Source organism: Caretta caretta, chromosome 5, assembly GCF_965140235.1.
Source record: "Caretta caretta isolate rCarCar2 chromosome 5, rCarCar1.hap1, whole genome shotgun sequence".
NCBI lineage: Eukaryota > Metazoa > Chordata > Testudines > Cheloniidae > Caretta > Caretta caretta.
Window position 1 is genome coordinate 5,506,603 of NC_134210.1, and position 26,815 is coordinate 5,533,417.

The window sequence follows — 26,815 nt, forward strand, 5'->3', positions numbered from 1 at the left end:
GCTTTATTCTACTGAAATCTCAGTTTACTTCAAATCTGCACAGGGGGGATACATGGCAACATTTATTAGTGCTCTTAAGAGTCAGACTGTGGTTATTTTAAGAAAAGCAAAATATTTTTGTTTTGTTCATCTCCATTTTTGAGCCATCCAGGTTATAAACATTTTACCCAGTTTAATGGGAAAAATCCTTTTCTTACTCCATTAGGCAACCATATGGCTTAGTTGTAAAATTCAGATTTTACAGCTGAGTGTATTCCCAAATATGCTCCATGGCACTGTGTAGAAGGGAATCTATGTGTACAATTTTACTGTGAGGAAAAATTGGTTTCATCTAAAACATTTTAGTTGCATTTCTCAAGACTAAGATGTTGTTTCTAGAGGTAGAGTTATTTGAGGGAGGAGCTCTAGAGACCAGATTAAGATTCTCCTTTCTGTTATATTTATTTTAGATTCTTTATACTAGATCTAAATTTTATGGAATTTTGTTTGGGCCACAGTGATTATAGTCATACGTAGTGGAACAAGTGATTAACTGTTTGGTTGCAAATTTTAAAAACTCTAAAACTGAAATATGGTAAGAACATATCTGAGTGATTTGATATTTTATCCCATCCACTTTTTTCTGTATATGGAGGAAATGGCTGTTGGCTATTTTCTCTGAAGTTTTATGAACCACATTTTGCTTGATCTTTAATCTTGTACTGTGCATAGCTGTCTGCTTGACCAGTTTAAGCAAAATGTGAAACTTTAACTTATATTGTGGCCAATTTCTGCTATGTTGCAATGGTGTAAATCCAGAGTACATCCATTGAAGTCATTGTAATTGTGATGGCAGAATGTGGTTTACAGTCCAAGGGCTTCTCTACACTATGGGCATCACAGTTGGAGTGCTGTCGTGTAGACGCTTCCTATGTTGACAGAAGATTTTTTTTCCCACTGATGTAGGTAATCCGCCTCCCTGAATAGTGGTAGCTGGGTTGACGGAAGAATTTTTCCATTGGCCTGCTGTGTCTACACTGGGGGTTAGGTCAGCTTCACTATGGCACTCAGGGGTCTGAATTTTTCACAGCCCTGAGCAGGGTGGACTGATTGAAATCAAGACAATTTAAAGTGATTTAAATCAAGTGGAAAGCCTTGATTTAAACCAGCTTTTCCATATGTATTTCAGTTATTTTCTAAAGAAAGGTGCATTCTTATTGGTAGATATAACCATTAAAACATGTTGATTCACAACTAAATGGAGCCTTTGCATGAGATTTGGTACATCTTTTTTGCTGCTTAGGGTACACTACAGCCATATTTATTTGAGCAGTTGTTTAGCTTCATATTTTCAGATTCTTATTGAATGAACGTTTTTAGTATGTTAGAAAATGGTGAATGATATATTGCCTACTTATGTAATTAACTCTTTGCTCATGATTTGTATCAAGTTGCATTAGGGTGGTAACTGGAATGTAATTAAACATAACAGCATATAAAACTTATTTTTATGAAACAAAACAATTTTAAATGTTTTGGATACATAGATTTCTCTTATCAAAACATGTTTCACATTTACAGCTAAATGATGTATTAAAGGAACATAGGGATTAATTGTAGTCAGTGAATTAAACTGATTATTTCAGGTCAGCCTGGAAACATTTTCAAATTTGCCTAAATGAAGGTGGCTGGAGCGCAAGTTCCTACTCACCTAAGTCTCTAGAAAATGAGATGACAGTCTCCTAAATTACTTAGGCTGTCCTTCAGACTTTTAAAACTAGTAGATCTCATCTCCCACACTCCGTTTTTATTCATAGACTGGAAGAGAGAGACAAGTTTTCCTGCTTTTCAACTCCCAGTTGATATCTCAACTTTGACTGTATTGGTCCAAAAGAAGATAATATTCTTTTTGTGCCTGCAGGAGAGGCTATTGCTGTTGAAAGCTGGTTTAGCACTTCAACAGACTCTGGTTCCGGGTGCTTAGCTAGTAACTTCTACCAGTTCAGTGATGGGACTTTTTTAAAAAACATCAGCAAACATGTACTGCTTGAATGGTCACCTCCCTCCAGTGTTGACATTCTGGTTGGCATGATTGATGAGTGATGATTAGATGCCCATGTCGCAGCAGCAGCTGCTGCTGCTTCTTCAGCAGGTTGGCAGATTACCTTGGTGCATTGGGTTGAGCCTATTGGTAAGAAAATGAGGTGAAGCAAGTACTTGATCCATCTGCTTTTTTAATGCCTGCAATTTAACTTTGTTGTTGGGTATCTCTTTCTTCAGTGTGTCTTGAAGTTCTTTCAGAATTTCAACGGCCCCAGCAAAACCACAGCAATCTTTCTGCAGTTGGTCCAAAGCTATGGAAATAAGTTTCAGTATATCTTCTACATTTTTCTTTAGTCCGGTATTGACTACTTTGGCAGTGATAGTTCCATCTATTTTGTCATGATTTTCTCCACAAATTGTCATAATAGAATCATAGAATATCAGGGTTGGAAGGGACCTTAGGAGGTCATCTAGTCCAACCCCCTGCTCAAAGCAGGACCAATCCCCAATTAAATCATCCCAGCCAGGGCTTTGTCAAGCCTGACCTTAAAAATTTCTAAGGAAGGAGATTCCACCACCTCCCTCCACCTCAGAATAGGCCAATTTTTAATAAATTGTTCAAAACACTCAACCACTGAATTCCACTGTACATCTTGGGAAGAATTAGTTTGTATCCTCCTGCTCTCTTCAGTGAAGCTGAAAAGAAATGGTGGTTATAGAAGTGTTAGCAATTTCAGCAAGTTTGCTTTATTACTGGAGTTAAGTCGTTAGCTGAAAGAAACACCAAATGGCCATTGCACCCATGTGTTATAAGTTTCAGGTTCCCTTCATTACCTTCTTCTAGATTTCTTCTCATCTTTGCTACATTTGCAGTTATCCCTGTGATAAAGCTATGCACATGACACTTGAATGTTTGTTCACAGAGCTTTTCCCGCTACTTCTTTTAGTATTCTGCTATATGTGCATTTCCTGATGTATCAGTTATTTTTGTAAAACAGACAGTCCCATCTTCTGTCACGCAAGCATTAGTTACTAGATCATTGTCTACATTGCTTCAGTGATCAGAGACTCAGATGAACTAATTTCCCATCAATGCTTTTTGCATACTGTTCAATTTCCTTCTCGAACACTGTATCCAGGAATATCTGCTCTGCTAGGTGGTGCGTAGCCAGGTCATAATGATTCAACCATGTCAATTAAATGTTTGTTCTGAAAAAGACGAAAGGGAGAATTTGTTACATAAACGATGAAGAAGGTCTTTGTTTTGATATAGGTAATTTATTGTCTGACGGATGTTTAGTTGCAGCACTGCTGGTGGTACCAGCAGATAACTCTGAAGTTGTAGACATTGCAGATGATGGACATTCTTAACTCCTTATATCTAAGCCGGACTCTGCAACAAAATGATAAACGAAAGTCATTCTCACTCACTGACCGTTAGTGTACTGCCTTATATATATTTGTAAATGAATGATTCCCCCTACTACAATTGTTAGTACCAAGTTATAAGATCATCTGAATCTATTATCTTTAGCAACATACCAAACAGCTTTGGGGAAAACATTTTTTAAATGTTAAAATTCATAAATACCTAATAAAACATTACTTTTAAACAGGAAATCTTCACGTAGAATGTTTGAACAATTTTTTATATATATATATATATATATATATATATATATATATATATATATAACAATTAAAATAATCTTAAGTCCGGCAGTAATAGTAAAAATGTAACTGATAAATACTCCCACAATTAACATATCAATTATATTTAGAACACAAATATTTTGAAATTCTTAAGTAATCCACCCAAAACTCAAATGTCTGAGAATAGTCTGTCATCATTTATTAGCACAGTAAGATATGGCAGTCAGTCTATTAAAATGGTGTAAAAATAAGTTTACTAACCAGCTGATCCAGATTGTTCAGACATGCCCGCATCATTTTCAAAGTCATTGCCTTTTGAGGAGCATTGCCTTTGTCACATTGTTTACATTTGGCATGTGTTCCTTGTTTACCCAGAGGTACAGGAATGTATTGAAAATATTCTTAAATGTGGTGTGTTTTTTTTTTTTTACAGCCATGGGAGTTTTCTCTCCTCTTCTCTTCTCCCTCCTCCTCTCCTCCAGACTCTCACCCGGAAAAACAAAAGAACAATAATCTAAGATTTCTGCTTGTGTAACCCACATACCTTTTGCATTGCAGTATTTTATTTGTATAGAGACTGAGGGAGATGGTTGAGAAATTGGTCATTACACAAAGTAAAACTATTTCCGCATGCTTATTCTCCCCCCCCCCCCCACTGTTACAACTTCTTGTTAACTGTTGGAAATGGGCCATCCTGATTATCACTACAAAAGGTTTTTTTCTCCTACTGATAACTCACCTTAATTGATCACTCTCCTTATAGTGTGTATGGCAACACCCGTTTTTCATGTTCTCTGTGTGTGTGTATATATATCTTCCTACTGTATTTTCCACTGCATGCATCCGATGAAGTAGGTTTTAGCCCACAAAAGCTTACGCTCAGATAAATTTGGTAGTCTCTAAGGTGCCACAAGTACTCCTCGTTCTTTTTGCTGATACAGGCTAACATGGCTACCACTGTGAAACCTGATGGATTTCTGTTTGTTTGTATCACTGTCTGTGCACATGTGCAAGGAGACAGAGCAAGACCATTTACTTAAGGTGCCCAGAAGCAAGGGCCTGGTAGTGGGCAGATCAGTGTTTTTCCAGGAGCTGGAGAATAAACTTCCATGGTGGGTGGAGTCACAGATGCTCATGAGAACTCAGGTTTCAGAGTAACAGCCATGTTAGTCTGTATTCGCAAAAAGAAAAGGAGTACTTGTGGCACTTTAGCGACTAACCAATTTAGTTGAGCATAAGCTTTCGTGAGCTACAGCTCACTTCATCGGATGCAACCACTCAGATCTCAGGTAGGGAGAAGCTATAAAATAGGAGTATGAAACTACCCAGATGGACTCAGTGGATGATCCTGATGAGATACATGATGGTGTCTCCTGGAGTCAGAGGCCAGGTCCCAACATGTGTGATGACTGTCAGTCTGTTGGTCCACAGGATCAGGCTTTAATACAGTACATGACATACTGTGCCATGTTTACAAAGCTTAACCTCAAAAGCTAGATCCCCCCCCCCCCCCCCCCCCCGATTCTTTCTCTATATAGAAAAGGAACCTTTTGATAGAGGTTCATGGATTCAACTTTTTTTTATTTAACTGTTCGTTTGAAGATATTATAAGTTTAGACTTTAACATATATTTTGTATTTCAAATTTCATTTTAAATGGGTTTAGTTTTTAAAGGAAACCTTATTATAATTTAAATAATGAAATAAATGGGTTTAATTTTTTAAATAAAACCTTATTATTTAAATAATGAAATAAAAATCAAATTTCAATAAACAGATTTGATCTTTAAAAAATCTGTTTTTTAAATCCACCCTGGCCTTGAGTGATATAGCTATGTTGATCTAAATTTTAAGTGGAGAGCAGGGTTCAGTAGCTTACGTCTGAAGGGGGATAGATTTATCTCAGAAACAGATCTTCCTTTTGGCTTTAGATTGCACATTCTTCTGTCACTGAGTTGGGGGTGCAGTTTGAGACTTGCATGTGTCAGTGATCTCCGTTGCAGATGTTAAGTTTGGATGCTTAATTACTATGGGGATGACTGTGATATAAATAAATAGAATTGCATTGGCCAGCCTTATACTTCAGTCTCATTTGGCCCAGTTGGTGCAGATGAGTATCTTATCCAGTGGATAACTAAATATGGGAGGCGGGGGAGGGCTAGTTGGTTGAGTCTCAATCCAGATAAGATTGAGGTAATACTATGAGGGTGGGGGAAGCAATTTAGTGGGTGGAAAGGTTGGTTTGGATGCTTTGAAGGGAAGACTTTTCCTGTTGCTTGTGACACAGGTTCCCCATCTGGGACTTCTGTTACATTCCCAGCTGCTTCTAGATGTCCAGACAGCAGCAGTGAACAAAAATGTTTGTTTTTTTTATCTTCCTTTGGCTAGAAGGTGAACCACTTCTGCAATGATCAGTGCTTGTATCAGCTCATGGTTAGATTGCTACAATGCACTTTACGTGGGCTACACCTGAAGACCAGAATGTGGGGGCTCCCTTGCTTCATGGAGCTTCTCACAGGGAGTGCTTTAGATCTGTGCTCGGTCATCTGTACTGTCTGCCATTTTGTGACCGGAGCATTTCAAGGTGTTGGTTTTATTCTATAAAGCCCTAAATGGCTTGGGGCTTTGCTCATTAAGTGAGAGACAAACTGCGTGGTACCACCAGCTGAGGTGCTGGAGCTTAGCAGTTACCTACACGGAGGTCGATGGGGCATTTCTGGTGAGTGCCCTTCTGTTCAAGAACTTTTCCCCCTTTAGTTGATGGAGCCTAAATCCGTTGACCTTCAGGGTGCACACAGGGCCCTTGTGTCCCCTCAGGCTGTTGAAAAGGGGACAGGTTAAGGAGACACTAAGTGGATTTAAGTGTAATATTGATGGTCGGAGTTACTAATTACTTCTGCTGAGTTGAAAAGGTGAGTGGAATTCATCTTCTATTCCTTTTTAAATGCATGTACATCTAAGACAAAAGGATACATTCACATTATAACAAAATCAAAATTTTTGTGGCTGCAGAATGGAGACCCGGTTGGTCCTCTCTGCATTGGCAAAACATAGAGACCCATAATTCAGTGGGAGAAGCTCTAGAAAGGGCTCAGTCATTTTGCCACTGTCATCTGCACAGTGATAGAAGTGCCTGAACCGTGTCTGTGCAACTTATAACCACTACAGTTGCATGCATGGTGAATAATGGCCATCATTGTCAGTGTATGTGCCACAGTCAAGGCTGGGCAGAGTATTTGGTACCTAGTATACTCGTGTATTTTACAAAATTGTATAATACTTCAAAAAACTTTTAAAATAAAACTTTGTTTTGAATCATTTGCTGCTCACATATTGCAGAATTGGGCTAGTGCGTGCAATTCTGAAATTGAAAACAAACCCATTTTCTCTGTTAACTGAAGTGCAAAAAGATAAGCAGACTGCAATGTGGTGAAACTTGTATTAGATGGTTAAGATTTCACTTCCTTGTGTTTCTAAATACCCAAAATTATTAGAACTGAAGTAATGCTAAGAGTCTTACCTTTTTATTTTGAAGGACTGAAAGGATATGTCAGTTTGTCCTTGGAAACTTACCTAAAATGTTTCTGTACTGTGGCTTGTTTCCCTCACTGGTGCTCAGTGTTCTATAGGATTGTTCATGAGTGCCAGGTCACTCAATGAGAGAGGACTGCAGAATATCCAGTTTTGATTTTATTACTTCTCTCAGTAAACAAACTCCTCCTTCCCACCTTCAAGAGAGCAGAATCAAAGATGACAACCATTTTTAAACAATCACATGCAGTTGGCTACAGGAGAAAATGGGGTTACATTTTGGGTCTAGACGCCTCAAATGTGTCCCCCATTTTTTTAGTTCATTTTAGCTTGTAAACAAAAATTGACCAAAAAAAGGTGTGTTTAGTGACTAGGCTTACTTTGGAGTCCAGCACAAGTGAATTTCAGACACTGAGTCAGCCTATGGTAACTAGAAGCTTCTCGCTGCCTAGAAAAGGGTAGCAAATGTTTATGGGATTGGAACCTAATTTAGGAGAGACCAGATGGAAGAGAAATTAAGCATCCAGGGAAGCTGCCAGCAGCAGGACTCTGATGTGGGGGAATGAGATGAGCAAGGACTGGCTCAGTCCCCTGCACCCAGAGACCTTGCTGGGAAATCTGACCATCACAGCTGCTTTCCCCTCTACATTGCACATGGGAGAGAGTGATGCAACTGAGGATAATCGCCTTTTATGATGAGATTACTGGTTCTGTGGATGAAGGGAAAGCAGTGGATGTATTGTTTCTTGACTTTAGCAAAGCTTTTGACACGGTCTCCCACAGTATTCTTGTCAGCAAGTTAAGGAAGTATGGGCTGGATGAATGCACTATAAGGTGGGTAGAAAGCTGGCTAAATTGTCGGGCTCAACGGGTAGTGATCAATGGCTCCATGTCTAGTTGGCAGCCGGTGTCAAGTGGAGTGCCCCAGGGGTCGGTCCTGGGGCCGGTTTTGTTCAATATCTTCATAAATGATCTGGAGGATGGTGTGGATTGCACTCTCAGCAAATTTGCGGATGATACTAAACTGGGAGGAGTGGTAGATACGCTGGAGGGGAGGGATAGGATACAGAAGGACCTAGACAAATTGGAGGATTGGGCCAAAAGAAATCTGATGAGGTTCAATAAGGGTAAGTGCAGGGTCCTGCACTTAGGACGGAAGAATCCAATGCACCGCTACAGACTAGGGACCGAATGGCTAGGCAGCAGTTCTGTGGAAAAGGACCTAGGGGTGACAGTGGACGAGAAGCTGGATATGAGTCAATAGTGTGCCCTTGTTACCAAGAAGACATTTTGGGATGTATAAGTAGGGGCACTGCCAGCAGATCGAGGGACGTGATCGTTCCCCTCTATTCGACACTGGTGAGGCCTCATCTGGAGTACTGTGTCCAGTTTTGGGCCCCACACTACAAGAAGGATGTGGAAAAATTGGAAAGAGTCCAGCGAAGGGCAACAAAAATGATTAGGGGACTGGAACACATGAGTTATGAGGAGAGGCTGAGGGAACTGGGGATGTTTAGTCTACAAAATAGAAGAACGAGGGGGGATTTGATAGCTGCTTTCAACTACCTGAAAGGGGGTTCCAAAGAGGATGGCTCTAGACTGTTCTCAGTGGTAGCAGATGACAGAACGAGGAGTAATGGTCTCAAGTTGCAGTGGGGGAGGTTTAGATTGGATATTAGGAAAAACTTTTTCACTATGAGGGTGGTGAAACACTGGAATGTGTTACCTAGGGAGGTGGTAGAATCTCCTTCCTTAGAGGTTTTTAAGGTCAGGCTTGACAAAGCCCTGGCTGGGATGATTTAACTGGGATTTGGTCCTGCTTCGAGCAGGGGGTTGGACTAGATGACCTTCAGGGGTCCCTTCCAACCCTGATATTCTATGATTCTATGATAAAACCTTTTACATGCTTTTTGCCAGTCTGTTCTCTCTGATAGAGCATGTAGCTGTAAATAGGGTGTGCAGGATGAAAGGAGACAAACTGGATTGGCCATGGCATGTGGACAGAAAAGGGGAGGGGTTGGTTTGTCAGCTTTCAGGAAAAAGAACAAGTTCTGTATTATTCTTGACACATGAAAGGTGTGTTTATTTTTGTATATTTGCGTTTCTGTTGTGTGTATGTAGATTCATGTACTTCGGGGCAGGGAACAAATAATTTTTAATATGACACCGTAGATGTGCCTAGCACCAACAAATAAACCAAGTCCCTGCTTAGAGGAATTTACAGTCTAGGTTAGATGGGACATGACATGACACAGGAAGAGATTAGGTCAGGCAGGGGGCATGATGGCTGTCTTCCGCTCTCTAGGGTGTTTTTTGTTCTTTACTATGCCTAGTTCAATAATAATTGTGACCTTTTGGTTCTACTATAATCATAAATAGTGTAAAGTTATGAGATCTTTTGCATTACATGCATTGTGCCGGTGACCTGTTTATATAAAAAACATTTTTATTAAGTTTGTGTGGGAGCCTGGATCAGCATTGGTAAATTGCTGTTGTATTATGTAAACTTTAATATAAACAGCAAATTTTGGACATAAGTTTTTCAGATATAAAATGAACCACAAAAGATTTGAGGGGTGGGGGTGGGAATAATCTCATGGTGGCTTATAAGATTCCAAAAGAGTGAAAGAAGAGCTAGCTGTTTAAACATGCTATTAATTCTGTAACTTAACAAAATAAGGCCATTGCCTCCTCAATTTCCTGAGAAATCTGAGCTGCAGACTTCATGGTTTCTCTGCCAGACCAAGTGACTTCACATAAACATGGCTCATAAACTGACTTAGCTGAAACTTTAAAAAACAAAACACACACAACCCTCACCTTTGGTTGTGATGAAACCTGAATATGTTCTGCTGAAGACAGAAATGTGTGAGTGAAAACAGGACTTCAGAGTGGATTGGTTCATCCACAGTTATGCTCATGGTAGCTGTTTCATTTACAGGGGCAGAGACAACAGGAAAGTCTGTAGCTCAGATTTCTCAGCATCTTGGGGCCCAAATGGGTGAAGGTTCCTCACCAGGCTTAACTCACTGAAGCCAGTATGAGTTCAGGGCATGCAGCACTACACAAAATAGGGCCCAGGCCTTAATTGTCTCCAATTTTGTTGAAATCCTGGCTAATTATACTTTAAAATGGCCACATCTATGTCCCCCTTTTTCTGAATTGTACATGGTATTTAAAAAAAAAGAAAAGGAAAAAAAGCTTTAGTAAAAACTTCATATTTAGATTTGACTCCAGACTTTGGTCTCAGGTTTCATAAAAACAATTTACAGTCCAATAATATTTCCATACCCTTGTTTAAAAACAGGAAAACAGTTGGTTTTGCACAAACATTTCCCTGTCTCTTTTGAAACCCAAACATTGAAGCACTGAGAGCTTGAAAGTGAATCTAAGTATAAACGTTGATTTTCATTGTCCAAACTGAAAAATGCAAAAATAGAGCCTTTGTCAAATTGGGTTTTTAAAATACTTCAACTCTTAATAATACTAGAATGGCTTTAGGAACAAAGGCTGGGATTTTCAAAGTAGCCTGTTAGGCTACCAAATCCCATTGAATTTCATGGCACTTGGGCACCTAACTCCTTCAACTGCTTTGTAAATCCCATCAGGAGAAATGTTTGTATACAACATATATGATTTGTAAGTTGACACCACTGTCCTCTGCCAATTGCAGTTCATCCCTCCTGTCGTCACTACATTTATGATGGAGTAAATGAGTTCCAAGAAAACATTTTTAAAGGACTTTTTTGCTTCAAGTTACAGCCTTCTCTAGCTTCTCATTAAATTCTGAGACTTTATATTCACACACCAGGTTTAATTTCTTTTTTCCTCCTTGTCACCTCAGGTTACTGATTTCCAGCCAGTCTCTTTATTTTATTTCATTCCATTCTGTTTTTATATGCCAGTAGTCTCTGTGATAGAATTAATATTTGTTCAAGGTATTTTTGTCATCTGTTCTGACCATAATATATTTATATATGCACTGTCCTTAAGGTGGGAGTTCTTAGCCTCACTGTTTGTTTAAAATGGTGTCCATAATCTTTGAAAAGTCAGAGTAATTTTAAAGGAGATGGGTGTATCTTGTGTCCTGGAAACAAAATGATATATTGATTAGTATTGTTTTTTCTCTCTTACCTCTGCAAAAATAATCTCCTTTTTGAAGAAAGCAAGAAATATTACTCTTGTAGTATATATATATTTTAACTCTTCAAATGGACTTCAGTGGATGAGTATGAGTAAAAGAAATTTTACACTTTTAGCTTTACTCAAACTCACTTTTTTGGGGCTAAAAGTTCAATAATTACAATGATCAGGAGAGCTGATGTTTTACATGCCATCTCTCTTTTCTCTTTGACCCTGAAAATGAAAGTGCAATGCTATATTTGTAACCTCATGTTCACTTTCATGACCACTGCCTGATGTCATGAAACTCAGGATTATGACTTCATTGCAAGATCAGTCAGGATAACAAAACTGATCACTTACCTAGTGCTTCTTGCCTGTGGGTCTCAAAACACTATGCAAAGGCAGGTGAGCATTATTCTCATGTATTGCAGAAGGGAAAACTGAGTCACCTAGCGAGGCTATTGCCAGGATACTATGGTGACTGGTGTTCTATAAATAGAACACAAACTAGATATGTAACTTGCCCGAGGTCATGCAGTGAAAGAGTGGCAGATTGGGCAGTTAACATCTGCCTCCTGCTTTGGGGTGGGTGGTGAAGGAGAAATTACCCTGATTTAAATACCTGAGGTGGTATGAAAGGCATACACAGAATGATTTGTTGAGAAACATTTTATTTGTGTGTTCTGTTTTTTTAGTTTCACCTTATTTGTCCTAGTAAAACAGTTTTTCCTTAAGGTAGTCTTTAAAATCCCTGTTCTTTGGAGGAAGTGCTGGCTGTGCTTGTAATACACAAAGGCTGTTAAGTTTTCAGTACATCTTAAAAATGACTAATGTCCAACTATGTGCTTTACTCACCATAAAGCTGTTCTCTTAATTCATTTAGGACACCATGACTTTACAGAAAGTACAATAACTTACAGCCCACGGTCATTGTGCCAGTATCTTACAGAAGACTGTCCAGGAAGTAATGTTGGAAATAAGTGTATCGGTATCAACAGCACACATTTCAGATTAATGTTTTGTCAAGTTCCTGGTTTAAAATTTGGTGCTTCTGCGAGATAGTCTGTATCCAAAGTTCTTCAACTTGTAATGTTTTGTCTAGTTTATCATTCTTCCCTCCCTCCCTCCCTTACATATGCATATATAGCATTTTTTTTTATTAGGAGAGTTGCGTACAAATTTACCATAGATCATCTATTAGAACAGTCCAAAAGACTGGGCATGCATTTAAGATATTTGTCCAGTGGTGTTTCTTATAAGTGCAGAATTGATATTTGTAATGTTTTAATGTTTGTCTGACAAATTTCCTTCAGTTGCATGGTTCAGTTTTGAGGTTAAGGGTGCTGATGAAATCTACCTGAGCATAGCTCACCTGCATGCCAAGGGGTGAAATGGTGCAATAAACTGTAATGTAAAGACTGCAAGTGGGTTGCTATAGCTTTTTTTGACAGAAGTCAGTGTCCTCTGATCTTGCAGCAGATGTGCTGCTGGTTAGGTTCTCCTGTTGGTAAAATATGCAGGTGGGTGCTAGCATCTCTTTTTAGTACATACTGGATGATATATTTGGAAACAATAGTTGTCCCAATTTATGATATTATGTCTAAATGGATCTTGTTAAAGTAACATACACACAATATGTTAAATTATTCCTAGATACACAACTTCAGAGTTCTAGTAGAGAATATATTGTGTTTAAAAAGAAAAGAGAGGCCAGGAAATTCTGTTCCTGCACCGGTCTTACGTTTGCCCGACCCAGTCTCCCCACTTATAAATTAAAGATCCCCATCCCTGAAATCAGTTATCAGAATTTTCTTCAGTCACAGTGTAACCTGTAGCTTCTTCTCTATTGTAAATTAAGCCCATGGAAATATTTATATTGCATTTGGAGGGTGTGCCGGATTACATCCTGACGATATAGGGTTCCCTGCCATGTATCTGGAAGAAGGGGTTCCTGATCCATACAGGAAGGATGAAGGGACACAGTGATATCTTCAGCCTATATCAGGAGGGTGTGCAAAATACAGCAAGGGAGTCTCATACCAGTAAATTGGTATTTTTCTGACTTGTACATAAAGGGTGGGTAGCAAGCAGTTGGTTGGCCAGCTTGTAGAGTGTGCTGGTGGGGAGAGGGTCATGTGGGTCTGTAGCCTGTGCTGGAGACTACCACTGTAAATGGAGAGTGGGCAGTGATACAAGGGCAGAGTTACGGTTAGTTTTTGAATCTTAATTGTGATTTCTCTGACTTTGAAATTTCTGTTTAAAACAAAGTATTAATGTATTTTAGATTAATAAATAATATATCAGATTTAATTTAACAATTCTGTCTGAGAAATGCTTTAAAGAGAGGCAAGGGGCGTCTTACTCCATAATCTTAATGAAATTGAATTTTGGAGTTGGGGTGGGGGGTTGCAGTTTTGGTCAGGGAATTTCTTTCGGTTGTGTGTGTAACTGATAATAAATTGAGAACCTTTTAATGGTGCTTGTAACTTGATTATTTTTGTCATGTCCCATGGGTGCCACATGAAAATAAAAAAGCTCTTCTGTTAGGCCTGTATTCCAGTAGAGGTCACAAAACAGAGCTGGAACTGTATAACTTGTGGGGGTTTTTTTTAATTGTTTAACAACAATTTCACTACAGGTTTGATTTCCAAGGTTTCCATAAACCCTACGCAGTGTTTGAGATCTCATGCAAGTTACAAGTTTTGCAACTGATGCTAGTTACCATCACAGCTCAACCACATTTGAAGCTACTTGGAAGTTGCTTGTTCCATACAAATCTAGCAGCATATGTAAATGCAGTATTTTTTTTTCCTCTGGTGCTGAGGGTGATTACAAACTCAGTTAATAGTGCTTGTACAGCTGCAGTTTCTGAGAAGCCTCATAAGTAGCTCTCTGAGGATTACATTTCATGAGCACTCATGAAAATTACAAGCTCCATCAGCACAGGGAACGTGGCTTGTAACTTTCACCAGGTGGATGACAAAAGTTTAAAACATGGAGCATGGAACCTTAGATCAGGAGCCACTTTAATTCAACATATAATAAAGGAAGGAAAGGGTTCACAAAATGCAATAGTCTAGGAGTAAGATTTCCAGAAAACAAGTTTTGAGGAACTTTAGTGAATAAGTTGTTGTAAGAGGGAGTATTAAAGCCTATCAATGTGAAGGAAATGTCGAGAATCTTTAAATATGCTAATTAAGGTGTAACAGCATACATTTCCTCTGAGAAAGAAGATTGCAAGAACCATGAAGCAGCCAGGGTGGAATTTTATCAGAGACTGGCTCAAAGAGCTGAGTGGAGGAGGTTAAAACCTTGTACTGGAAATGGAGAACAGGGGTGGCAGCCAAATGCTTGAGTCAGTTAAGATTCACGGAGGAAAGATAAAGGCAGGAAAAAAGAGCAGAACCAGTCAATGCTAGCCAAAAGGAGGAATAAGAAGGGCTTTAACAAACATCAGAAGGAAAAGAAATATTAAAGTAGGTCCATTAATAAATCAGAAAGGGAATAAAGTTTGATTGAGATACTTAACTCCTTTTAACATTTTTCTTTAAGAAGTAAGATGAACAACTTGAATTAGGAAGTAAGGCAGACACCATAAAAGAAATGTTGTATTATTTTTTAAAAAAAAGATGAGGAAATTTGAACATATATCTATCAACTGATCTAGATTATACCTGCTTTTAGTTTGTGTGCCACATTGGGCAGGCACCTCACTCTGATAGACCTATTTTTGTGCAGTATGTTGTAGATAGAATCATAGAAGTGTATGACTGGAAGGGACCTTGAGAAGTCATCAAGATCAGCCCTCTGTGCTGTGACAGGACCAAGTAAACCTAGATCATTCCTGACAGGTGTTGATCCAACCTGTTCTTTAAAACCTCTGATGGGGATTCCAGATCCTCCCTGGGCTCTCTTTCTTTATTGATGGGGTTGTAGAAATTAATCATTTATATTTTAGGATGACAGAATATCAAGCTTCGGTCTAATGAAATATGGTGGGGATCAGTGTCTATCTTTATTAATGTTCTAGAATCATATAGACAACATGTAAATGAACTTTGCAGGTGGTACTAAATTTTGAGGAGTTGCAAATGATAGCGAAGACCGAAAAATAGAAAGCTTCAGATGAGAAATGTGGAAAGAAAAGAGATTCAGCTTAGAAAAAATGCAACTGTTCCCCCCGGGGGAAAGCAATCCAGATTCAAGTGGATTCAGTGAAATGAGGGAAGTCTGGTAAACAATATGCCAATGGAAATCCATTAAGATATGAATTTGCAAAACAAGTGTTGGCAACCAAATAGTCCAGTGCAGTTTTTTGATAGTGTATGCAGAGGGATCAAATATTCCCACCCTGTACAGCTCTGGTGCAACTACACTTGGAATATTGTATTCATTTTTGGGCATGTTCCTTATCAGAAAGACATTGTTTCCTATTTCTCTGAACTTCTTCCAATTTATCAATCAAGTGGTTGGAGGAATTGACTTGAGGAAAGATTAAAAAAGCTAGATATAAAGAGATAAGGAGTACTTGTGGCACCTTAGAGACTAACCAATTTGAACCAATTTGGTTAGTCTCTAAGGTGCCACAAGTACTCCTTTTCTTTCTGCGAATACAGACTAGCACGGCTGTTACTCTGAAAAGAGATGACAGAGGGCATGGGGGATATCTATGATAAGCCTACACATATTTGAAGGTTGTGCGCATCAGAGAGAGAGGAATTATTTAGAAAGGTTCAAGGATGTACAACCAGTACAAATGAATTGAAATTAAGGGGGAGAAAATTTAGGCTGGATATTGGGGGTGGAATTTACTGACTTTAAGATTACTCCGTAGAACAGTGTTCTATTGAAATTAGAGGAAACCTCACTGTTTAACTATTTTTAAACTAGTCAAAACACTAGCAGTAGTAAAAGTACAACAAGGAACAATGCAGCATTGGCAGCACCTCCTAAGTGCATGTCTACACTGTGCTTGGCACTTTGGACTGCATGGCTGTGAAAAGCAGTGCACGCTAAAGTGCTGGCTGTAACTCCCCCATGCTGTTGCTCTAGGGACAGGCTAAAAGGCTCCTAGTCCACATGAATGTAGTCCTCTTTAAACAAGAATACATTACTGCCAAGTAGGAACCTTTTAGTTTGCACCTGCAGTGCCCACATGGGGGAATTACAGCACAGCACTTTGGTGCACACTCCTATTCACACTCCTGTTATCCGAAATGCTGGATGTTGTAGACATGCCCTAAGACTTAGTTCTTCTCTCTTTTATTTCCATGATTATTTGCACCTGAGCTCCTGACCAAAAAAAAGTTCTAAGCAAAAACTGGGCCATCTAATAACTTTTCAGTTGGAAAAGTAAACTTTACTAAACATACCCTATCTGAGTTTTCATCAAGATCATGTGCACAACATAAGCTCAAGGTTGGTAAAGCAAGTAACTTTTAATATGGGCATAGAAACTATTAGTTACCTTTTCTCCATCTAGTGAAACTAGCTTTTCGAAGCCCGGTGTGTCACAAATAATTCATCTGATACACTTTTGAATTTTAAAAAATTGTGCTGTGCCCTGGAATAAAAGGTTTCATGTTAGTTGTGGGAAGACTGGAGAGTATTCCAGAGCTGGGCTAGGAATGCAGTCTCCTTTTGCTTAGCTCAGAGATTCCAGCGTTTTTGTTGCTGCTGCTGCTGTGCCTCTCTTTTCCGTTGGAGTCCTATAACAGCCCCCTCGACTCCCGGGCATTGGGGGTAGAAAGTGACTCACTGAGGGGAATGGGGGAGCTCGTGTCTGGGGCGGTGGCAGAACCCAGCTAGTTTCATCCCTGGAGGAGCTCCTGGCAGCGCGGTCCTGAGTAGGCTGGAGCTCTGTGCCTTCCTTCCCTTCTGGCCTGGAGCCCCTTAGTCGGTCAAGCTCTGGAGGGTTTAAAATACGCAGGGCTGCAGCCACCAGGCTATCCTTTCTGGGGAAGGGCAGCAGTGGGGAGAACACCAGGCTGCTCTCTGAGTAGGGTTTTGCTTCCCTTCTCTCTCCGGACTGGTGGGGACTTTCTGCACACCCTCCCCACTGCTGGCCTGGCCTGGACACCTGGCTGGCCACAGCCTATGCCCTACCTTTGCACCCCACAGTTTGGGAACCTTTGGCTTAGATTGTAAGATCTTTGAGTCAGGGACTCTCCTGATTTTGTGCCTTGTGCAGTGAAAAGGGCATTGTTAGTGAGTGACAAGTAGCAATCTGTTGTTGTGGAACTGCTGAAGAAGCCCATTGTGCTAGACAGTGTAAGAACACACACAGTCCATGGTATTTGTCCACTTTTGGGGTCACCATCAAAATTCTGAAGATAGAATAAAAAATCTGATTTAATTAACATACTTACTTGATGTGAAGACTCTCTAGATATAGCCTAGCTAGGTTTTCAACAGTGTTTGCTGTGATGATGATCCTGATGGCTGGTAATTTAGCCATTGGGATTTGTGTTGGAAGCTGTAATGTGATCTGGTGAGAAGGTTGTAGATCTGTATTAAGGTGACTCTCTGTGGTTCAAACCTTAAACAGCTGCACCTTCATGTATAGAACTGTCTTTCACTTTTCAGTGTTTTCCATGTCTAATGTGAATTGGGGTTAGGCACTCTTTTTATGATGCAGTGGCATGCAACGCTTTGGCATGCAGGTTTGCGTTTCTTACAGTTCAAGAGTGTCAGATATGTCTGAATCCTTGCTTGGCTATTTATAGATACTGTTGCTTGTATCTGTTTCTATTCTAGGAATTCATTTGGAACCTGTTCCAGGGGAATGCTATTCAGAAGTGCAGGGGGGAGCAGAAAGGGGGCTGGGAGAACACAAGCACTGAGCATATTCCTGTGATCTGGCAACAGCGTGCACCGTGTTGGCCTCTGTCTGGTACCCTGTTGTTTCCCATACAGCACCTTATTTACAAGCACCACGGTCAAAGTGAATTCCCAGCACTGGAAGTTATCTTGTCTTTGGTGCAGGGTTTGTGTATGCTTTTTTTACTGCGATTTGCAGCACCTAGCTTCGTACTCTTCCATTTGCAGCATGTCCTTGAGTTCATTTTCATACGTGAATGGTGGTAAACTTTAAGGGCTGCCTCCAAGTTGATAGCTATACCAGACTGAATAGCTGAAATCCACGTTCTCTAGCTTAATAACTGAAGTTATCCGCTCCCCTCTCCTATGGTAATGGAGAATTCTTCTTATTCTGTTAATACCTGTTTGAATCTGATTAACTGACTTAATCAAAATATTCAGTGTTCTTAAAGCTTTTCAGCTTAGTAGCTAATTTGTTACTTGAATCGTCAGTCTTGTTAATAGTTGATGTTTCTTCAATTGAATATGAATTGCATGCTGTAATATTCCAGCTTTTGATCCTTACATTTCTGATATTTCTTTAGTTTTGTTTTTTATTGATGTAAATTGTTTAGCTTGACCTGTTGAACTGTACCACTTAATTGCTTTAACAGTTTTTGTTTTTTGTACATCTTGGAAGATAGGTCCATCACTGGCTATTAGCCCAGATGGTCAGGGATGCAACCCCGTGCTATGGATATCCCTAAACCTCTGACTGACAGAAGCTGTGACTGGACAACAGGGATAGATCACTCAATAATTGTCCTGTTCTGTTCATTCCTTTTGAAGCATCTGGCTCTGGCCACTGTTGGAAGACAAGATACTGGGCTAGATGGACCATTGGTCTGACTCAGTATGGTATTCTTATGTTCTTATATATTCTCCTAAAAGTACCAAAGGTTTATTTAGGACAGGATCTAAGTGGTGCTTATGGACCAAGAAAATTAATTATGAAAACTTTGTAAACCTCCATAGTCGGTTTGTCTGGTTAACTTTATCTGTTGATTGTCCCTTCTTGCCTTCATACAGGTAAAACTAGGTTAACTCCTTGTTTGTTGATGGGTGTACAATTGCTTTTTGGACTGTCGGCATACTGCTGACTTTGGGTGGTGACTGATACTGGAAAATGTTCACTTTAATTTTTTTAATAGCTTTGTCCAGCAACTGGAACTCTTGGCAAAATGCAGGCCTGCATTGCCCTTCATCTGTGCTTTTAGCTGGTGTTCACTGTACTGCAGTAGCCCAACCATGTACTGCTTTGAAATAGTCCTGCTGACGTTGTCACGAGAAACGTGAAGGAGTAATGGCACCCAGAAGAGCCAGTCATAGCTTAGGCAGGAGATAGGCAGGCTTTCTATATGGCTTTGGCAGTGCACCTCTGACTTTAGCTAAACTGTCTCTGTCACTTAAATTTTACCAGTGTTACCTGTAGTAGTAACAGATGGCAGCATTGATTAAGCTGAGGTCACAAATCTCCATTCACATTTTGAACTAAACAGATGATTTGCCTTTCTCTCTGTCTGAGACCTCTGTGCCTCCCAGGTGCATTTCCTTTTGCTCCATGGGGAGCTGCTTCCTTGATCTGCAGTAATCCTGCAGACGCTGTACAGTTGGGTGCTCACCTGGTCTGCTGCTGTTCCCTACACTTAACTGGGAGATGAGGAGGTGTGAAGTGTTGCACAAGTTAGTGTGGATAGCTTTCAGTAACATGTTGCTTTGCCTTATGTGTTTTGAAGGTGATGGGGGGAATATCCAGTGGGGAGCGACCAGCCCTGCCCCTTCCTAAACAGTGGGTCTGGGTTCTTCACCCCCACCCACAGACGGCCTACCATAGGGTTGACTGGAGAGCATGCTACAGAGCTAGCTTTCTTTCTTTTTGCTCTTGCCTAAGCCAGATTGTCAGGTCTTGGCTCTCTTGCAGAAGTGGAGAGAGTGTGGACTTCACAACATATTAGCATAGTACAGGGGTTCTCAAACTTCATTGCATCGTGACCCCCTTGTGACAACAAAAATTACTACATGGCCCCAAGCGGGAGGGCCCAAAGCCTGAGCCCCACCGCCCTGAGCTTCGGTGGGGCTCGGGCTTTGGCCCCGGGCCCCAGCAAGTCTAACAGCAACTTTGGCGACCCCATAAAAACGGGTTCACGACCCACTTTGGGGTCCTGACCCACAGTTTTTGAGAACTGCTGGCTTAGTAGAAGCTGAAACTGCAATGGGACCAGAAGAAGCATAAGAGCCAGTGTGGTATCCAAATTCTTGTAAGATGGTTGGAATCTCTAGAAGCTTATGCAATAGTTGTGCTAATAATGACCAGTACTACTGAGAGCAACTTACATTTCTCTTGTATGGTCTGATGCTGGTGAAAAACTTGGTCTTTATGATGGGGTATGAGGAAACTTAAAACAGCTACCAGCACTTCCCTGCTTTAAGGAAAGAACTGAATTACATAAAAACATAAGAATGGCAATACTGGGTCAAATCAATGGTCCATCTAGCCCAATATCCTGTCTTCTGACAGCCAAATGCTTCAGAGGGAATTAACAGGGCAGTTATTGAGTGGTCCAGTCCCAGCTCCTGGCAGTCAGAAGCTTAGGGATACCCAGGCCATAGGGTTTCATCCCTGACCATCATGGCTAATAGCCTTTGATGTACCTGTCCTCCAGGAACTTATTCTGTTTTTGAACCCAGTTTTACTTTTGATATTCATAAGTTCCCCTGGCAATGAATTCCACAGGTTGATTGTGCATTGTGACAAGAAGTACTTTGTCCAGTTTTGGGCCCCACACTACAAGAAGGATGTGGATAAATTGGAGAGAGTCCAGCGAAGGGCAACAAAAATGATTAGGGGTCTAGAACACATAACTTATGAGGAGAGGCTGAGGGAGCTGGGATTGTTTAGTCTGCAGAAGAGAAGAATGAGGGGGGATTTGATAGCTGCTTTCAACTACCTGAAAGGGGGTTGTCAAGGTTCCTCCCCCACTCTGAACTCTAGGGTACAGATGTGGGGACCTGCATGAAAAAACCCCCTAAGCTTATCTTTACCAGCTTAGGTCAAAACTTCCCCAAGGTACAAAATATTACACCCGTTATCCTTGGAATGGCCGCTACCACCACCAAACTAATACTGGTTACTGGGGAAGAGCTGTTTGGACGCGTCTTTCCCCCCAAAATACTTCCCCAAAACCTTGCACCCCACTTCCTGGACAAGGTTTGGTAAAAAGCCTCACCAATTTGCCTAGGTGACTACAGACCCAGACCCTTGGATCTTAAGAACAATGAACAATCCTCCCAACACTTGCACCCCCCCCTCTCCTGGGAAATGTTGGATAAAAAGCCTCACCAATTTGCATAGGTGACCACAGACCCAAACCCTTGGATCTGAGAACAATGAAAAAGCATTCAGTTTTTTAAAAGAAGACTTTTAATAAAAAATAGCAGTAAATAGAAATAAAGAAATCCCCCCTGTAAAATCAGGATGGTAGATATCTTACAGGGTAATTAGATTCAAAACATAGAGAACCCCTCTAGGCAAAACCTTAAGTTACAAAAAAAGTACACAGACAGAAATAGTTATTCTATTCAGCACAATTCTTTTCTCAGCCATTTAAAGAAATCATAATCTAACACATACCTAGCTAGATTACTTACTAAAAGTTCTAAGACTCCATTCCTGTTCTGTCCCTGGCAAGAGCAGCACACAGACAGACCCTTTGTTCCTCTCCCTCCTCCCAGCTTTTGAAAGTATCTTGTCTCCTCATTGGTCATTTTGGTCAGGTGCCAGCGAGGTTACCTTTAGCTTCTTAACCCTTTACAGGTGAGAGGAGCTTTCCCCTGGCCAGGAGGGATTTCAAAGGGGTTTACCCTTCCCTTTATATTTATGACAGGGGTTCCAAAGAGGCTGGCTCTAGACTGTTCTCAATGGTAGCAGATGACAGAACGAGGAGTAATGGTCTCAAGTTGCAGTGGGGGAGGTTTAGATTGGATATTAGGAAAAACTTTTTCACTAAGAGGGTGGTGAAACACTGGAATGCGTTACCTAGGGAGGTGGTAGAATCTCCTTCCTTAGAGGTTTTTAAGGTCAGGCTTGACAAAGCCCTGGCTGGGATGATTTAACTGGGAATTGGTCCTGCTTCAAGCAGGGGGTTGGACTAGATGACCTTCTGGGGTCCCTTCCAACCCTGATATTCTATGATTCTATGATACTTCCTAGGTTTGTTTTAAACTTGCTCCATACCAATTTCATGGGGGACCCCTGGCTCTTGTGGTATGTGAAGGGGTAAATAAAATTCTAATTCACTTTCTCCATACCATTCATGATTTTGTAGTCCTCTGTCATATTCCCTCAGGCCTCTTTTTTCTAAGATGAACAGTCAGCCTTTAATCTTTCCTCTTATGGAAGCTGTTCAAGCCCCCTAATAATTTTTGTTGCCATTCTCTGTACTTTTTGCAATTCTAATATTTTTTATGAGATGGGCTGACCAGAACTGCATGCAATATTCAAGGTGTAGACGTACCATGGATTTATATAGTGGAATTAAGATATTTTCTGTCTTAACCCTTTCCTAACATTTTGTTAGCTTTTTTGACTGCAACTCCTGATTGAGTAGATGTTTTCAGAGTACTATCTATGATGACTCCAATATCTTTCTTGAACGGTAACAGCTAATTTAGACCCCATTATTTTGTATGTATAGCTGGGATTATGTTTTCCAATGTGCATTACTTTGCATTTATCAACATTGAATTTCCTCTTCCATTTTGTTGCCCAGTCAGCCAGTTTTGTTAGATGCCTTTTGTGAGTTACGGTTTTGCAGTCTGCTTACCGTAATTATCTTGAGTAATTTTGTATCATCTGCAGACTTTGCCACCTCACTGTTTACCCCTTTTCCCAGATAATTTATGAATATGTTGAACAACACATTTCCTGGTACAGATCCTTGGGGGACCCTGCTATTTACCTCTCTCCACTGTGAAAACTGATAATTTATTCCTGCCTTCTGTTTCCTATCTTTTAACCTGTTACTGGTCTACGGGAGGACCTTCCTTCTCATCCCATGACTGCTTGCTTTACTTCAGAGCCTTTGGTAAGGGGCCTTGTCAAAGGGTTTCTGAAAGTCTAGGTATGCTATATCAACTGGATCACCCTTGTTTTTTAATTCCCTCCAAGAATTCTAATAGATTGGTGGGGCATGATTTCTCTTTACAAAAGCAGTGTTCACTCTTCCCAAACATATGGTGTTCTTCACTATAGTGTCAACCAGTTTGCATGATACTGAAGTTAGGTTTACATTTGCCAGGATTGCCTCTAGAGCTTTTTTAAAATTGGCGTTTCATTAGTTATCCTCCATTCATGTGATCCAGAGACTGATTTAAGCGGTAGGTTACATACCATAGTTAGTAATTCTGCAGTTTCATATTTGAGTTTTTTCAGAACTCTTGGGTGAATACAATCTGATCCTGGTGCCTTACTACTGTTTAATTTATCAGTTGGTTCCAAAACCACCTCTGTTGATACCTTAGTCTGGGACAGTTCCTTAGATTTGTCACTTTAAAGGAATGGCTAAGGTGTGGGAATCTCTCTCATATCCTCTGTAGCAAAGACTGATGCAAAGAATTAATTTAGCTTCTCTGCAATAACCTTATCTTACTTGAGTGCTTCCTTAGCACCTGGATTGTCCAGTGGCTCCACTGGCTGTTTGGCAGGCTTTCTGCTTCTGATGTACTTAAAACGAAAACATTTGCGGTGACTTTTTTGCTAGCTGCTCTTCAGATTCTCTCTTGGTTGGCCTAATTATACTTTTACACTTGACTTGCCAGAGTTTGTGGTCCTTTCTGTTTTCCTCAGTCGGATTTGACTTTTGACTCTGACTGCCTCTTTTACCTTGTCTAGCCACGATGGAATTTTTTTGGTCCTCTTACTGTTTTTTTTTTTAATTTGGTCTGTGTCTGTCTCTCTCTCTCTAGTTTGAGGCTCTATTATGGTGTTTAAAAAAAGTTTCTATGCAGATTAAAATAGTTTAGTGTGCTTGGGAAGACAGAAAATTCCAGTGCTGACAGTTTTTACTATCCTCCCTTCTTTGGATAGAAGCACTTCAAAGCCTTCTGTAAACAAGGATGTCTTTTAACTACAAATTACGGAACACTAACACACAACACAGGCATTTAGGATTTAAAGAACATTTCTCAATGAGTGTAATACATGACTCTGTTTTCTCACAGTAGATCAGGTACAGAATATATTATAAAAGAGCAACAGATACTAAGAGGCACACAGAACCTCACACTTGCCGCTGATCGAGACCTCCCTAGTCCTGATGGACTGAATCTTCCCTTGAGGGTTTTCAGGTTTTAAAAAAACTTGTGCTGCTGCTGATGTGTTGTTTAATATTTGTTGCGGTAGTGTCTCGAGGCCCCAGTTGGGATCAAGACCCCACTGGATTGGGAGGATGCACCAAGGAAGATTGGGCATTCAGAGTAACAATGCAGAGGGTTTCAAAGGAGTAGCGTGCAGTTGCTAATTTCACTAGACCCGATTCACAAACAAAACACATACATAAGAGTTAAAGCTGAAAGTATGTTTCAGTGGACTCAAACTAGCACCCAAACAACAATTTTACACTCTTTATAGAAACTCTGTACCTTTTAAAAATAAAGTTTAAATTAGGAAATGAATAATTAAAAGATTGCAAGCAGTTCTCTACTGCCCCATAATCTCTCGCCCACCGAGCCTGAAATTTGCCGCTTGTTTTGTTCTGTAATGGAAATACACTATTGGGTTTTATAAATTGTTTATTACATCTATAGAAAAGATTTCAAATGGAATAGAGTCCCAAGGTACATTGTTATATCAGAGTTCTGTAAACTTTTGCATAGTGTGGTGAGTATGTGGCATAGGAAACTATTTTTGAGTAAAATTGAATTTATTGATCTGTTTTGATATATGAAATTAGTTGATTTAGGTGCAAGTTTATGTAAATGTATATGTAGACCTTACAAGATTGTTCCAGTAACAATATTATGTAAGAATGAATGTGTAGGTTTTTTGCAGTGACTAATTTTATAGTATATGTTAGTGTAATGGGAAATAGGATTTTGTAATCTCCTGGTTTGGGGGTGTGTGTGTGTGTACACACTCACACAAATTTTATGTGGTTAAGAGTGGGTGGCAGTGTAAGGACAGGTGAGTTGATAGTGAATACTGAAAGATGATATGACAGTGGGCAAATGGCTATATCCTGTAACTGTTCATTGCCAGACTCCTCCTTTTTAAAGGAAGATTTTTGGAAAGGGTATTTTTTGGGGTGGGCTCAATTGAATAGCTTAGTATGAGTGTGGTAGTTCATCCTTCCACTTTTAAGCCACATACACACTTCTGCATTGAGCGTTTTCTACCGTGGCTCATTATACAGGGAGTACCCTCTCAGTAAAACCACTTCTCTTTAGCAAGGCCAACGAAATAAATGTCAAATTTGTAGGCCAAGCGCACTTGGAGAGAAGATCCAAAAAAAGTTATGAAACCTTTCAAAAATTTACAAGGACTTTTTTCAGTGCGAACTTTTATAAACTCCTCTTTTGATATTTTCCCTCCTCAAAACAAAACCAAATGCTCAGGAATTCTACCCTGTGATGAGGTGTGTGAACCTTTGGGGGAACTAATTTCTCTTGAGGGAAGTTCAGAGTTGGCACATGAAAATTGGGACTACATTGGGAAACTAGCTAGCTGCATTCAACCTCTGGTGTGGAGCAGTTATTGCTGTTCCTTAATATTTCTCAGGCATTCTTGTATTCATGATACTGTCTAGGAATCCCAATCAAGGATCAGGGCCCCTTTGTGCTAGATTCTGTACAATCAATGGCATTAAATATGAACTTAAGAGTTGTTTGTCTGTAAATGTCCCTGCTCTTCTCCACTTTGCGGTTTAGCCAGCCACTGTACTTGGAGACTTCTACAAATTCATTCTTTAGCCTTTTTTACAGTGGGAAGGCTTTTGTGAGATATTACTAAAGTTGAGTTTTGCATCATGTTCTGAAAGTGCTCAGGGCTGGTCTCCTTCAGATCTCCTCCAGTGAGGAGTTTTTTAGCACTTGAGAAGCTAAACAGTATTCAAATTGAGGGGGTTTTAGCTAGTAGATGGGTTTCTATTAGAGGGAATTAGTATCTCCCAGATGAGGGTGAGCTTAATTTACAATGGGCTTGGGATGATTTGCTGAAACTGATCCCAAGTAGCAGAGTTTTTACTGTCGTAAGGGAAAGTGTGACTGCTTCTTTACAGCAGTGTCTGAAAGTCCAGTCTGTTGTGTTACTGGAGCACTTTCCCCCTCCTCCAACACTTGTGCTGTAAAGGTCTGTAGCTTAACATGAATCCATTTATTCAAAAAACAGCTGTTCCGGGTGCATATTGGAGCAGCAGTGTATCTGGAATACTTATCTTTGCAAGGTCAAATATGAACTGCAATCAAGGGATTTTCACACTGGGCCAGACATCAACATGGACTGTTCTGACACACAAAAAGCTGACAAATGGATTTGTAACTTTCCTGAATAGATCTTTAACCAGGAGTTCTATCCCTCCAAGCCCATCTTATCCTCCTCACTTGATCTTGCAGTCAAGATGTGATGCTTGAAT

At 40.1% G+C, this 26,815-nt stretch overlaps 1 protein-coding gene and 1 long non-coding RNA gene across 9 annotated transcripts in view; one reads left to right on the plus strand and one right to left on the minus strand.

The window, feature by feature from the left end:
- The window catches only part of UBAP2 (ubiquitin associated protein 2), a 134,325-nt gene that overhangs the window by 7,282 nt on the left and 100,228 nt on the right, over positions 1-26,815 (plus strand). The window contains exon 1 of one of the 8 annotated variants that reach the window (XM_075128335.1): positions 18,395-18,518. The exons of the other annotated variants lie outside the window; for them this stretch is intronic. The gene's annotated coding sequence lies outside the window, so the exon portion shown is untranslated. Of the gene's footprint in view, positions 1-18,394; positions 18,519-26,815 lie in introns of those variants that run through there. 8 annotated transcript variants of the gene reach the window in all.
- LOC125636993 (uncharacterized) lies at positions 2,751-7,469 on the minus strand. The gene is made up of 3 exons (XR_012668355.1): positions 7,248-7,469; positions 3,937-4,158; positions 2,751-3,231 (listed from the first exon to the last, which is right to left on the minus strand). It is a non-coding gene; the product is annotated as an uncharacterized LOC125636993 (long non-coding RNA).